This window comes from Gossypium hirsutum, chromosome A13, assembly GCF_007990345.1.
Source record: "Gossypium hirsutum isolate 1008001.06 chromosome A13, Gossypium_hirsutum_v2.1, whole genome shotgun sequence".
NCBI classification, from domain to species: Eukaryota; Viridiplantae; Streptophyta; class Magnoliopsida; order Malvales; family Malvaceae; genus Gossypium; species Gossypium hirsutum.
In genome coordinates, this window is record NC_053436.1 from 38637559 (window position 1) to 38651184 (window position 13626).

The window sequence follows — 13626 nt, forward strand, 5'->3', positions numbered from 1 at the left end:
GGGAATATTTTGGCAAGGAAACTATGAAAGATGTCGCATTTGCACTTGCCAACATTGGCCTTGGCATTTCATAAGGAAAAGCTAGCTCTGAACGACATTCACCTAGGGAACTTATCTATGATGCTTTCGGGAAAGGTACTCAGAGGGTTACTACTGCCCTTGCTAAAGCCAAATATAAGGTCTCAAACACTATACATGAAGCTAACAAGCTTAAACAAGTAGCTTCAAATACTGCACATGAAGCGAAAGAGAAGGTTAAAGACAAGGCTTGGGAAACTGTGAAAGAGGTTAGAGAGAAGGTTTCAGAGACTACACACAAAACTAGAGACAAGGCCACAGATACAAAGGGAGCTACCAATGATGCTTTAGGTAAACCAAAAGGGGCAGTTCTGCAAAAGGGGGCGAAGATGTTAAAGAAAGGGCGAAAGAGTCCATTGATAAGTTATAATGCATAAGTTTGTGCAAGTGCACACAATTGTTATCAAGTACTAAGTAAGTATCGAGTTATCGTCTCCATAGGTATTGTATTTGTGTTAAATCACTTAATTGTAAAATTATACCAACAACTTGGTAAATAAAAACACAATATGGTTGAGAAGTGATGATTAAAATTAAATATATTAAACTAAATGCAATGATCCCTAATGCAAATTATCCTAAGTATGCAAACTATATGAATGAAAAAAATTTTAGCAAAATCAAACACAATTTACAAAAATTATAACATAAATAAACTAGGACAATTACTTTAATTAAACTCAAGTTATTATCAACATGCTTAATAATATTCAGAAAAATATTCCATGACAACCCGATCTTTCATGAGTTTGGAAACCACATTACATCTTTTTGGAATCCTTTACTTAGTAAATATGCATTTTACTGACCCTTATTTACTAAGACTTTCTTAGCATTCGTGTGAGGTAGCAGGGACATGTTAGGTTTGAAACAGTTTAATCACACAAATCTAAAAACTATGCAGATAATAGAGCTTGGTTAGAGTTGTTGTGCAACCTGCAATTTAATCAGGTTGGAATCTAAATTAAGCATGCATATTTCAATTATGCGTCTACTAGCCGTCGTCTGGTTAGGATCACTCAGTTAATTTAGGTGCATTTCAATCATGTATGAATGAAATACAGACTTGATTTTAAGTGAAAACATGCTCGATTGAGGCACAAACATTATAAGCATAAATCAAATAAATATTATGTAATCAAAGCAATCATCCTAGCTGAAATAAAATTAAGCTAACATTGTTGTAAACAAGAACAAAGAACACATAACAAACTTTTTTAGTTTAAATTAATGAAAAGAAAGATTAAACCTAAATCAAAGTGGTTGTCACCCAAGACTCTGACTGATGAGGCTCCTTCGCTTCTTCACTTTGCTCCTTTGCTGATGGCTCTCCAACGTGGCCGACTAAGGGCTCTTTAAGAAGATTTAATTTCTAAAATCTCTATAAAGAGATAATGCTAGGCATGGGAAATGGAAAATGCTAAGAAAATTGAGAGAGAAGAGAGAATGATGATGGATGATGGATGAGGGATGATGAATGAGGGAATAAAGGGGTCTTATTTATAGGTGAAAAGAGGTGGGTAGTTTGCTAAAAATAGCTCAGTTTAGTCTCTTCACACTTCTTTCATGAGTGGCCAGCCACAATTAGTGGGATTTGAGGTGTTTTTTGCTTGATTTTTAGGCAACGTGAATGCCATAATAACTCAGGACTGAAACTCTGTCCAATGTAAATCTTCAGGCAAATCTCTAATTTCTTCAACAATGCAAGGACCTTGTGTAATTAAACTAAAATGTGGTTTAAGTGTAACACCCCAAACTCGGCCTAGACGTTATGGCCGAATCTAGTGATGTCACATGAAAGAGCTTTCGAAACTAAGTTGCTGTAAAACCATTTAAACAATCTTGTTACCTTATTGCGTCTTTAATCAAATCACATCATTTTTTTTCAAAAGTTATTCATTTTCAAAACATTATTTAATTTCAAATCGTTATACTTTGCGGAAGCTTTTGAAAAGGTTTTGTGTATTCGTGGTATTTTGGTAAATCATGCATATCTTTTGAAAACCCGCATCCTACTACTAACAGATATAAATCAAAATAAATAAAACCCCAAAATTGAAGATTAAAAATTATAGAGGCCTTATTACATAAAAATACCGAAATAAAATGACTTATAAATTAAAAGTCAAATATGGAAGCGTAAGCTATTCTGTGGCCACCTTCGAGTCCCTCGCAGCACCGATCCGCCTAAGGACTACCTACACAATTAAGCAGAAGGGTGAGTTTCCGAAAACTTAATGTGTAATCCCTTAAACTAAACAGTCAAACATATAGTGAGAAAAAACAATCTAGGCCTAAGCCCATATCAGTAACCGTGACAATATTAGTTTGGGCTTTAGCCCATCTAAATACAGAAATAGTCATGTATTCGGGCATTGGCCCATTACAGTAAAGTAAACAGTGTAGTAATAGTAAATAGTGTGGTAACAGTAAACAGTATGCGAGTCCTACCCATCTAGCCTCTACACACCATCTCCGTCCAACCCTACACTCCATGTGGGGATATAATCAACCCACCCATCCCTACACACTAGAATTAGCACCGGTTGCGGCACTAATAGTATTTGCAACAGAGCTACCAGTATAATAGGCTTAAAGCCATCAGTGATTTGCAGCAAAGCGGCTAGTACAGTACACTTCCTCCAATCATAATAAACCCATCCCCATGCAATGCATCATACAGTCATGTCATGTCATATCATAAAGTCATACATGTACCCATTACAGTTTTAATAGCAAGCAAAAATACAGTCATACATGTACATATATATAAATACCTCATATAGGGGCAAAATAATCAATTTATCATGTAGGGGCATTTCAGTCATTTTACCACACAAGGGCAAAATAGTTATTTCATCAAATTGGAGTCTGGGTATACCTACTGGCCCAACAGTAGGTCCACAGTCATCTCGGGCGACCCATGCAACCTTAATAATCAAACAGTGGCATGTGGGCCTACAGCCCGTGTGGCCTACGAAGCCCCCAAAAAATGGCCTTGGTCGTGTAAACTATACAGCCTAGGCCAACAATCTCCACACGTCCGTGTGGTTTTCCCATGTGGGGCCCACGAGCCCTGGGGCCCAGACGGCCTATTTCGGGCCAACGTGGCCTAATGGCCTAAGCCCATATCGCTCATGATGGCCTCTACGATCAAACGCCCACGGTTTTGCATTCGAATTATGACACGGGCGAGCGTATGCTCGTGTGGCATCAAAGATACATTTTTCAGCTTTTTGTCGACCTATAGTTTGGGCAGTGTTTACACACTTGGCCTATTTTTGCTACCTAACCCCATGCCAGCACCCTAGTTACCTAATATTTGATCAAAAAACCATTCCATTAGTCACCACACAGGAAAGTTAATCATAGCGTAAAACAAGTTATCCAACTCCCAGTGGGACTATTCATACCATTATCCAATAACAGAGAAACAATTCCTCTCCTCTAACGCATCAACAACGATCCTCAGTCCCTTGGCCGCCTCCTGATCAAATAACCATCCTGTTAAAAACTAATCTTCAAATAACCTAGCAGTGAAGGGATGAATACTTACCAAAAATCAATGAAAGGTTAAACACAACAGCAGTTCTACATGAAGATGATAATTCGACACTAGAAGAAAGAGTATAAGGAGTCCAAAAATTAAACAAAAACAATCCATGAAAATGAAAGAGTTGGGGAGGGGAATAGTCGGTAGAAAAACAAAACAACATGGAGAGAAAAACCACTCAAATTTGAACTCTTGAGGAACCAGAGTTCAAGTTCGACACTAACACTTCCATATCCTTAAATTCCATTATTTTTCTCCTCAAAACACTCCCAAATCCCCAACAACCGAATTTTTCTTAATAATCCCTTAAAATTTGGCCACAACCATCCCCCCACAACTCAACCACTTAGAAGTTCGGTCAAACACAACTTTTCCATGTGCAATCAATAAAAATAGATCCAATGTTGGCGCAGGTGCTCGAACTCCAAACCTCGGACAATAGTAACACGCCACTTATCCCCTGGGCTAGCAAGCTCTCTTCTATCATGTTCTTCCTTTATTTATTTAAAAGCCTAATAATGCCTAGAGATAGTGCTGATTCCTCTAAAAACAAAACTTTTTACACTTGCTCAAGTTTGAACCCAAGACTTCTCAGACACTTCCCAGAGCACTTAACCATTAAAACAGATAAACAATTGTGTCACTTTCTTGCACAGCTAAATATTTGAGAGCAGCTTCTTAACTGTTCCCATACTTAAGACCTAATACTTTTAGGCCCAAAATTCGGGGCGTTACATTAAGTGGATAGCCATGTGTAGCCGAATTTGGGTTGACTTGGTCTCTAATTTGGACGGTTTTTTTAATCCAACAAAGCTATCAGACCTGTCCAAAATAAATCAATAAGTTAAAGGACCAATGAATAAATTTTATCCAATTTAAATAATTAATTACAACCCAAATTATTAATGAAATATTTCAAATGATTTATTAAATATAATTTTATATTTTATTATTTTAATTTAATCATGCATGACCCATTTTATGTCTTAAAAATATAATATGTCCAAATAAGTATATAATAAGCAATTTTATGCATGAAACTATATAATAAAGCATAAAATCACATTTTAATAATTTCTATGTCCTAATTTCATATTTTCACATATTTCATTAATTTATTAAACAATTACTTAGTTTTAACAACAAATTTAAGTAAAAAGGTTAAATTACATAGGAAAAATCCTATATATTTTTTAGTTTACACACCCTCAAACTTAAGTCATTGCTCATCTCGTGTAATGTTTATGCACAGCAAAAAGGACTTGCTAAGGCAAAATTGCTAACTATGTAAGCAGCATCAATCTTTGCCCCATAATCATGCATTAATAACTTCATGTTCATAGATCTTCTTTATTAGCAAGTAATTCATATGCAAACATTTATAGAATTTTATACTAAGTTTCAAAATATGCCAACATGAATCATAGTTTGTATGTATGTCACAGCCATAGATAACATTCTTCATTCAACATAATTTTTATCAATCAAGCAAACAATTATACGACTTATTTATGATCTTCATATGTTGAACTTAGTACTTCCTCTCCACTAATGTAGGTGACAAAATCATCAAATCAATAGGTCTTTTATAAGGTTGTAATGGGGCTCGTTTAAAGGTACGGATTTTAAGAGATGAGACATTTTGGTTTCAAAATCTTAACCTTTAACTTTGTCTTGGATTTCTCAAAATACAAACTTTTTCTTTAAGTGAACCTTTGGAACACCCCCAAACTTATTTTGAACTCAAGCTCATACATTTTTCGTTTTTGGAGACTAAGCAAACTTTTCGTCTTTTTTCCTTTGTTTTTTTAAGCATGAGCACATACATCTTTTTGAAAATTTCCTCAAATGTTGATTACCAAGACAACTTTAGTTAAGATTGGTTCACAAAATTAGGATAACTATAAAAGATGGTAATGTGGCTTATAATGTAGGTTCATTGCAATAAACAGGCCTTTAAGCTCAACATTACAGTTTCAGGGGTCTAATATCATAGGGTTGGCTTGAAAAGGCTCAAACGATCCAAATAAATAGTGCCTATATCGTTTTAAATTTTTATGTCCCCTAGGATTTCGCCTCAAGAAAGTTACTAAGTCAATTCTAAAGATATAAACCTTCATGCATGTCTAGTCTTAAGAGAACTAAGTTTTCATGGCAAATATTACTAAGGCTAAGATCATACAAGCATTCCATTCTTCATGATAACATACATTCACTCAAATAAAACCATCATTCATACTTCCATACAAACTATCTTATTAACAAAAAAAATGTCTCTAAACATTCATTTATTAAAACATACTTATGAAAGAAATGATTAAAACATACTTGAAAATTTTAAAAATTTGAGCAATTTATTTGCCTTATCCCTTTTAAAAAGAAGCAATGTCCACATTACAAGAACAAAGTAATGAATGAAAACTGAACACCAGGTAAGGTTGTAAAGAAAGAGAGGTGAGTCATTAAGACTGCTTAAATACAAAGTCTTTCCTAATAACCCAATCTTAGACATGTTCATTCCCATTACCACATCACTTAGTCTTTTTCTTTCTAAAGAAGTGTTAAGTTTATTCATGCTTGTTATGTTTTATTTTGCAGAAATTAAATCCTAATTACGAAAGAAAGAAATTCCTAAAGAACTAAAAATAATTAAATAAATAACAAGACAAGAATCCCCCATTTTATTTTTCTAACTCATGTCCCTTGTCTTTTTCAGCTCCATCTCCGCTTGCATAGTCAGTACCTTCTGTCCATGTCTCAAAGATAGCATTTGGGAACTCAGGAACAAAAGTATTAGAGATATTCTTAAAAGTATTTCGAATTGAGTCATCTCTAATTTTTCATATTTCCAGTAAGTTTGTTGTTGATTATGCATGAACTTGCACATATCCATCAAAATTGACAACTCTGATTTCTTTGAAGCACTTGCAAAAGTTGGCATAAGAGTTGCAGATTCAGGTTCAACACTTAGCTTGATTGGTTCTTCTTCTGGCTCAACCTTTGGTTCAAGGGTTGCAGATCTTTCAACTGGTTTAGGACTGTTTGGTTTCTTGTTAGACTCTTCTTTTTCAATGTCTGTAACTGAATTAGCTTCAGTTTTAGTTTCCTTTGTTGACTCCTCAGTATCTGGCTCAGTTAGCTCTTCTTGCTCACCTTGATTCAGCTCATGCACCTTCTCTACTAACCTTTCAAGATCATGATTTGTAATGCACTATTGAACATATCACCCCTTCAAATTTGCTTTTGTTTTAACATGGGCCCTTAAGCAAAGTAAAGTGATTAATGATGGGAAATAAACACTTCTTGTCTTCTTTTTAGCACAATCATGAATCTCCTTGAGAATAATTTTCCCAACATTAATGGACTTTTCTGTCAAGATTGCATATAACAAGATCATCCGTTTCATCGAGATGGTGGAACTATGTGAGATAGGCATAAAATTGTAGCAAATGAAATAAAACCATACCTTTGCTACTGGTTTTAGGTATTCCCTTCGTCAAGAATGGTTCCCATACTTTCTTATTATCCATTGGGATCCCGAATTTGTCATAACATCAAGCACTTGTTGAAGAAAATCCCAATTGATGTTGCTCATCATAAGATAGTACTCATCTTTTTCAACATCATGTAAGTTAAACAAATCATTGATGGACTTAGAAGTAAGAGGTACCCTTTTCTTTCGAACGATGACCTCAGTAGCATCTTGCATAGTCAAACTAGCATAGAATTCTTGAACTAGTTCATCATCGAGAAGTGAACGAGCATTACAAAATTGTTCCCACTTGAGACCATTGATTTTCTTTCTAATCGGTATAGGAACAACCATCAAATCATTACTCTTCATGTCAAAACCTTTTTCCAACATCATAGGTTGATTCTTGAAGATTGAATCAAATCTCTCTTTCACTTCTTCATCGATCAAAATTGGGTTTTCAGGAGTAGTCTTTGTAGATCTAGTTCTTTTATGAGACATGGTATATTTTCTTGAAAATTGGCAAAGTTTCTGGACAAGGGGAAAAAGAAATCGGAAAAGTGGTGAAGACTTGTTGTGGCAACAATCTTGCGATGACAAGAATAGTGCGATTGCGACAACAACGTGCGATAGCAAAGGCAATTTGTGGCAGCAACAACGGTGATTCTGCGGTAGGAACAACGACGCTTCAGCAATCTTCTTGCGGTAGCAGTAGATGGTTTCGACAAAAAAAAAGAAGAAAACTAGGGTTTCATTCAAGATTTGAGGTTGACAAAAAAGAAGAAGAGAGATTTAGGGATTTTTTAAAGGTAAACCAAATTGCTTTGAGGGATATGAAAATTATTAAAATGGAGACGAGTTTATATAGGGAAGAATTAGGGCAACATGTAGCGAAAATTTAGCTACATTAGGGTTACTTGGGTGGCAAGTAATGGGAGTGGCGGCAGAGTATGGATTGTTCCCTCCTTTTTGTTGTCTTGGGCTTCAAACTCACACTATATTTATAAACTTACTCAAGAAAAAAACTAATTAGTACTTTTGCCAAATTTGACCCCCTTTATTAACATAAAAATTTAAAATTTAAACAAAACAAATGAAACTTAAAAATTTTAAATCTTAATTAGAAAATTTCTTCTTAACAAATTACATTAAATTAATTCCCAAGAAAGGTTGGGGGTTCACAGCGATCCCGCTTAAGTTCCAGTCTCCTTAGACATAATTAATTAAACGTAATAAGTTAAGAAAATAAGTTCTAATTATTTATTTATTTACAAAATGAGTTCATGAAACTCAAGGGTCTGTTAATTTGAACGAGGATTCAACTCGCTTTACTTCACCATCCCAGTAGTGTTTGAGACGTTGACCATTAACTTTAAACGCACCTTTATAATTATCGCATAATTCAATAGATCCATAAGGATAAACTCAGTAGATGGTATAAGGTCCTTTCCATTGGGATTTAAGCTTCCCAAGAAATAACTTCAACTTTGAATTAAACAACAAAACCTTCTGACCTTCTTTAAACTCATGAGGTTGTATATGACTATTATGCCATCTCTTTGATCTTTCTTTACACATTTTGGCATTCTCATAGGAAAACAACCGCAGCTCTTCCAACTCATCAAGTTGTAACATCCTTCTCTCACCGGCTTGCTTAAGATCAAAGTTTAACTACTTCAAAGCCCAGTGAGCTCTATTCTCCAACTCTAATGGTAAATGACATTCCTTTCCAAAGACTAACTGATAAGGAGTCATTCCTAACGGTGTCTTAAATGCTTTTTGATAGGCCCATAATGCATTATCGAGCCTTCGAGACCAATCTTTTCTGCTAGGGCATAGTACCCTTTCAAGGATACCTTTGATTTCATGGTTCACTCTTTCAACTTGCCCATTAGAATGGCGATGATAGGAAGTAGCAATCTTGTGCTTCACATTATATTTTTCAAGCAACCACTTAAGCCATTTGTTCACAAAGTGAGAACCTTCATCACTGATAATAGCTCTTGGTGTCCCAAATTGTGTAAACACATGCTTATGTAGGAATCACAAGACTACTTTAGCATCATTTGTAGGGTATGCTTCATCTTTAACCCACTTGGATACATACTCCATAGCAACTAAGATGTATTTGTTCCCATACGAAGAAGGAAATGGGCCTAAGAACTCAATGCCGCATACATCAAATAATTCAATCTCCAAAATTTTTGTCAAGGGCATCTCATTCCTCCTTGATATATTTTCAGTCCTTTGGCATTTATCACAGTTCTTCACATAGGCATAAGCATCTTTAAATAGTGTAGGTCAAAAGAAACATGCTTGCAAAATCTTTGCTGCAATACGTGAACCACCATAGTGTCCCCCACTTGGAGATGAATGACAATGATACAAGATCTAAACAATCTCACTTTTAGCTAAACACTTTCGGATTATATTATCTGCACTCTATTTAAACAAAAAGAAATCCTCTAAAAAATAATATTGACTATCATGAAGGGATTTTTTTCCTTTATTGGTATGTCATTTCTCGAGGAATTATTTGACATACAAGATAATTGGCAAAATCAGCAAACCAAGGTGTTTCATGAATTCAATTTACCTTAAATAAGTGTTCATTTGGGAAATTCTCGTTGATAAGCACACATGATTGAGTTACCTTATTTTGTTCCAACCTCGACAGATGATCAACTATTTGATTTTTGAAACCTTTTTTGTCTTGGATCTCAAGGTCAAATTCTTAGAGTAAAAGTATCCAATGAATTAGCCTCGATTTCGCATCTGTCTTCGTGAGCAAGTATTTAATGGTCGCATGGTCAATAAATACTGTAACTTTGGTACCTATAAGATATAAGCGGAATTTGTCAAAAGCAAAAACTATAACAAAGAGTTCCTTTTTAGTTACCATATAATTGAATTGGGCTTCCGTCAAAGTTCTACTTGCATAGTAAATAGGGTGAAACACTTTGTTTCTTTTTTGACCCATCACAACTCCAACGGCTTAATCACTTGCATCATACATCAACTCAAAAGGTGAGCTCCAATTAGGTGTAACGATTATTAGGGCTGAGATTAACCATTTTTTTAGATATTTAAAAGCTTCCAAACATGCTTTGTTGAAATCAAACACTGTATCTTTCTCTAACAACAAACACAATGATTTAGAAATTTTTGAGAAATCTTTAATAAACCTTCGATAAAAACCGGTATAGCCTAAGAAACTTCTGACTCCTTTCACACTAATCGGGCTCCATAATCTTTCAATTATGTCTACCTTTGCTTTATCGACTTCAATTTCTCTCTTTTGAGATTTTATGCTCTAAGACAATCTCTTCCTTAACCATAAAATGGCATCTTTCCTAGTTAAGGACAAGATTCATCTCTTTGCATCTCTTCAGTACCTTAGCCAAATTACTCAAACAAATATCATAAGTGTTACCAAAAGCAAAAAAATCATCCATGAAAACCTCAACAAAATTTTCAACCATATCAGTGAATATTGCCATCATGCATCGTTGAAATGTTGCAGGTGCACTGCATAAACCAAACGGAATTTACCTAAAAGCAAATATACCGTATGGACAAGTAAAGGTTGTTTTATGTTGGTCCTTCGGAGCTACAACTATTTGGTTATATCCCGAATAGCCATCTAAAAAATAATAGAATTCATTACCTGCCAGTCGATCTAACATCTGATCCATAAAAGACAACAGAAAATGGTCCTTCTGAGTGGCTTTATTCAATTTTCTGTAATCAATACAGCTTCTCCATCCAGTAATAGTTCTCATTAGAATCAGCTCGTTGCGCTCATTTTTAACAATCATGATTCCACCTTTCTTTGGTACACGTTGAACCAGACTTACCCACGAACTATCTGAAATAGGATAGATGATTCTTGCATCTAACCACTTGATCACTTCCTTTCTTACAACTTCTTTCATAATAGGATCGAGCCTCCTTTGCCCATCAATTTGAGCTCTTACACCTTCTTCTAAAATAATTTTATGCATGCAAATAGAATGGCTTATACCTCGAATATCAGCTATAATCCAACCAATTGTTGTCTTAAATTTCTTTAGAACAACAATTAGTTACTTTTCTTGATCTTTCATCAGTTCTGCTGAAATAATCACAAGCAAAGTGGAGTAGTCACCTAAATAAATGTATTTCAAATGGGAAGGAAATACCTTTAGTTCGAGTTTAGGTGGTTCTTCAATTGACAACTTAGGTTGCATAAATTCTCTAACTTCTAACTCTAACGGTTCAAACTGTGTAGATTGAATAAAATTTCTCAGATTGGCTTCCATGAAAGCCATGTTTTCTTCACCTTCTTCGTCCTCCAAAGGGTCAAGATCTAAGGCTTTCTCTAATGGATTTTCTTTAAAATTGCTTTCCATAGAAACCAAGCTTTCTATCTCTTCCATATTGAACACTCTTCTGCCGGATCGGGAAATTTAATCGCTTTAAGAATGTTAAAGGTTACCTAATCGTCTTGAACTCGCATGGTGAGTTCACCTTTATGCACATCAATTAATGTTCTTCCCATGGCTAAGAAAGGTCTTCCAAGGATGATTGGAACTTCCTTATTTGCTTCAAAATCTAAGAAAGTGAAATCAGTAAGAAAAATAAATTTATCGACTCTTACCAAAACATCCTCAATCTTTCCCTCGGGGTATGCTAAAGATAGATCTACTAGCTAAAGCGTTGCAGTTGTAAGTCTTACTTCACCTATCCCTAGCATCTTCAAATAGACTTAGGCATCAAGTTGATACTCGCTCCTAAATCACACAAAGCTTTATCACAGTAAGATTCACTAATGTTATAAGGTATAGTAAAGCTTCTTGGGTCTTTAAATTTCAGTGGCAGCTTGTTCTGCAGGAACACAATGCACTCCTTTTTCAAGGCAACCGTATCATAGTCATTGAGTCATTTCTTCTTAGACAGTATATCCTTAATAAACTTTACATAATTCAACATTTGTTCTACAACCTCCACCAATGGAATATTGATTTGTAACTTCTTCAGAACATCCAAAAACTTCTTGAATTACACCTCTTGTTTTTGCTTGTGTTGCTACAATCTTTACGGATATAGAGGTGATGGAACTTTCAGATGAATCAGATAAATGTTCTGAGTAGGTAAATCTACATCCAAAGAAGATGTTAAAGTATCTGGATTCACTAAGTTAGGTTTACCTTGTCAGTATTTGTAGATTCTGACTCTTTTGGTGTAGGAATTTCAATAGTTGGTTGATTCTTCTCAACGGACTTATCTTTGACATCAATCAATTGGGGTTCTAGGATTTTACCACTTCGCAATGCCACAGCCTTGATATGTTCTTTACCCAAATTGCTTGGATTCTCAGTATAGCTCGGTAAGGTTCCTTAATATCTAATACGAAGATCTATAGCTAACTGACCCATTTGGTTTTCCAAATTTTTCAATGTTGCTGCTTAGCTTTGGATCAAAGCGTCATTCTTTGCAATGTACGCTTTCAAGAAGTTCTCCAAACTGTTTGATACCTCAACTTGAGGTGGTTTTAGAGCTTGCTGATTAAACCCTTGAGATTGGTTGGGTCTATGCTGCAATAAGTTGTTATTCAATCCATTTCCTTGGTTACTCCAAGAAAAGTTAGGATGATTACACCATGACGGATTGTAGAAGTTGGATTGGGGTCCTTTTCCACTCTTATTTTGATGTTGGTTCCCCACATAGTACACTGACTCGATATTTGATGGACAATTCTCAAATGAATGACCTTCCCTACAGAACACACAGGAAACTACTTCAAATAGACTTGGTGGCTGAGCTACAAAATTATTAGCACTATTAGTGGTAAATTGTTCTAACATAGAGCAAATAGACGATACTTAAGCTGATAACGAAATGAGGGCTTTAACTTCATGAACTCTGGCTACACATCTTCCTAAAGCTGTTCGATTTGTTGGCCATTGATAGTTATTGCTCTCAATCCTCTCGATGATCTCATAAGCCTCATTATAAGACTTAGACAAAATTGCACCATTCGCAGAAGCATCTACCATCAATCTTGTATATGTATTGAGACAATTATACAATGTCTCTAACTAGATACAATGAGGAATCCCATGATGAGGACACTTACGAAGTAACTCCTTGAATCGCTCTCAAACCTCATACAAAGACTCGTCATCCAATTGTTGGAAAGTTGTGATCTTATTCCTTAACTTAGCAATTTTGCTAGGCAAGAAATACTTAACCAAAAATCTCTCTGCTAATTCTTGCCATGTAGATATGGAACTTGGTGGCAATGAATTGGCCTATGCTCGTGCTTGATCTTAGAACGAGTACGGAAACAACTTCAACCTCAGTGCATCTTCAGTCACACCGGATATCTTGAATGAATCACTCACCTCCATAAACAATCAAAGGTAGAGATGTGGATCTTCCTTGGGCATACCATTGAATTGGCCCATCGTCTAGAGCATTTGAAACATCACTGGCTTCAATTCAAATTGGGTTGCCTCAATATCTGGCCTTCTAATTCCTG

The 13626-nt window shown here is 35.3% G+C and overlaps 1 non-coding gene across 1 annotated transcript; it reads left to right on the plus strand.

Annotated features, from left to right (window-relative positions):
* The first annotated feature begins 13199 nt into the window (after positions 1-13199).
* On the plus strand, positions 13200-13306 carry LOC121213153 (small nucleolar RNA R71). The gene has a single exon (XR_005908523.1). It is a non-coding gene; the product is annotated as a small nucleolar RNA R71 (small nucleolar RNA).
* Positions 13307-13626: the final 320 nt, after the last annotated feature.